Source organism: Mus caroli, chromosome X, assembly GCF_900094665.2.
Source record: "Mus caroli chromosome X, CAROLI_EIJ_v1.1, whole genome shotgun sequence".
Lineage (NCBI taxonomy): Eukaryota > Metazoa > Chordata > Mammalia > Rodentia > Muridae > Mus > Mus caroli.
In genome coordinates this window covers 42,969,619-42,971,796 of record NC_034589.1, presented here as the reverse complement: position 1 = coordinate 42,971,796, position 2,178 = coordinate 42,969,619, and the positions used below count along the sequence as shown (strand labels likewise).

At 42.6% G+C, this 2,178-nt stretch overlaps 1 pseudogene; it reads left to right on the top strand.

The window, feature by feature from the left end:
* Positions 1-984, top strand: part of LOC110286903 — a 3,130-nt pseudogene extending 2,146 nt beyond the window's left edge.
* The last annotated feature ends 1,194 nt before the right edge of the window (positions 985-2,178 follow it).

Here is a 2,178-nt window from a genome sequence, read left to right as displayed (position 1 = left end):
TGGGGGGCGCTATGGGGGACTTTTGGGATAGCATTGGAAATGTAATTGAGGAAAATATGTAATAAAAATATTAAAAATAAAAAAAATAAAATTTTTCCAAGCCAAAAAAAAAAAAAAAGAGCAGTCAGGAGGAAGTTAGATCATAGTCAGATCCACCTCTGAAGTTTAAGCACAGCCCAGAGGTACATTGGCATTGTGAAACAGGCAGGCCTAGATAGGATGAGGTCTGGTGCCTATAGTGCAGGCTATGGTGGGTATGAAGAATACAGTGGCCTCAGTGATGGCTATGGCTTCACCACTGACCTGTTTGGAAGAGACCTCAGCTATTGTCTCTCAGGAATGTATGACCACAGATATGGAGATAGCGAGTTCACAGTGCAGAGCACCATGGGCCACTGCATCCACATGAGACGGCTGCCCTACAAAGCAACGGAGAACGACATTTACAACTTCTCTCCACTCAACCCTGGAGAGTTCATATTGAGATTGGTCATGATGGAAGAGTGACAGGAGAAGCTGATGTTGAGTTTGCTACTCATCAAGAAGCAGTGGAAGCTATGTCCAAGGACAGGGCCAACATGCAGCACAGATACATAGAACTCTTCCTGAATTCAACAACAGGGGCTAGCAGTGGGGCTTAGAGCAGCCAGGTGATGCAGGGCATCGGTGTGTCAGCTGCCCAAGCAACTTACAGTGGCCTGGAGAGCCAGTCAGTGAGTGGCTGTTACGGGCCGGCTACAGTGGTCAGAACAGCATGGGTGGATATGATTAGTATTGTAGGAACATTTGAGTTATTTCAATCAGAAAAGTTCACAGGCAGCCCATAAGCAGTCAAGAGCAGTTTATAACTCTAGAGGAAGCTGGGGGACCCACTTTGCACCATGAGTTTGTGAAATCTGGATTAAAAAATTACCTCTTCAGTGTTTCTCATGCAAACTTTTCTTCTAGCATGTAATATTGAGTAAACTAAAACTATTTTCTTCCGCTTTTCTCAATTAACATTTTTGGTAGTATACNTAAGAGTGATGTTATCTGAGTTAAGTAGTTTAAGTATGTTGAGTAGATCTTTAAGCACACCACAGTGAACACACTGGGGATATGTACTTTTCTGGAGAACTCAAAGGTGCTGGATCCCTGATGCAAAAGAGCAGCATTTCTCATGTTCATTCTAGTTGATATTTTCATTTAAAATCTTTAGGTTAAGTTTAAGCTTTTTAAAAGTTAGTTTTGAGAATTGAGACACAATACTAATACTGTAGGAATTGGTGAGGCCTCGACTTAAAGCTTTCTTAGTACTGTAATTTCCTTTTGTGTGTATTTTGCTAAGTGAAACTTGTTACATTTTTTGTTAACTATTTTTTTCTTAAAACAAAGACTTTTTCACAACAAACAAACAAACAAACAAACAAACAAATGTTAGGCTAAAGGAGTCCTGTGCCACTGGAGGAGGTTTGGACAGCAGGACTCCTCTCCTCTAGTCTCTAGGTTGGGCTGTTTGTGTATGGTGAGACTGTGCCATCCCTGCTGAAAATAAGTATTTCAAACAAGTGCCAATTTACCTGCTGTGCTAACAACAGCTAAGAGACACAGTAGATCAGGTAAGGAGGCTGTTCTGGACCCAATATCTGTCTTCAACACTGATAATTTGCTCCATCAACTTACCTTCGAAGACATGAAGCATCAGAGGATTAGCTATTAAAAGCAAGGCATTTTCTCACTCATTACAGCCTGCACTATAAATGTCCAGAGATGCAAGGAGTCCTGTTTTCACCATTAAAGTAGAAAATCGTTTCCGGCAGCTTTGGGAGAAAATGCAATTATTTTCCTTCTTGTCAGTGATTCCAACCTCACCTAGAGATGAGAGAACCCGATTAAATGGACTCATCTTTTGAGTGAGGCCAGTGGGTGACCTTCTCTGACCTGGGTGTGGGGTACTGGTTCTTGAGTCCTCATGCTGGAAAGACAGGGTCACCAGGGACAGATGTAATTAGACAGCCCCGAGTCACTGTCACTTGCATGCTTGTTGCAGGAAGAGGAAACTTTGCAGAGAAGAAAGGGGATGTTCCAGACAGAGTTTACCCCTTTCATGACAGCCAGAGCCCACATTGGCCTGACTTCCACAGGCCCCCTTTTGCCTACTCTACACTGGATTGCTCCCATGCTTCTTTACTCTATGGA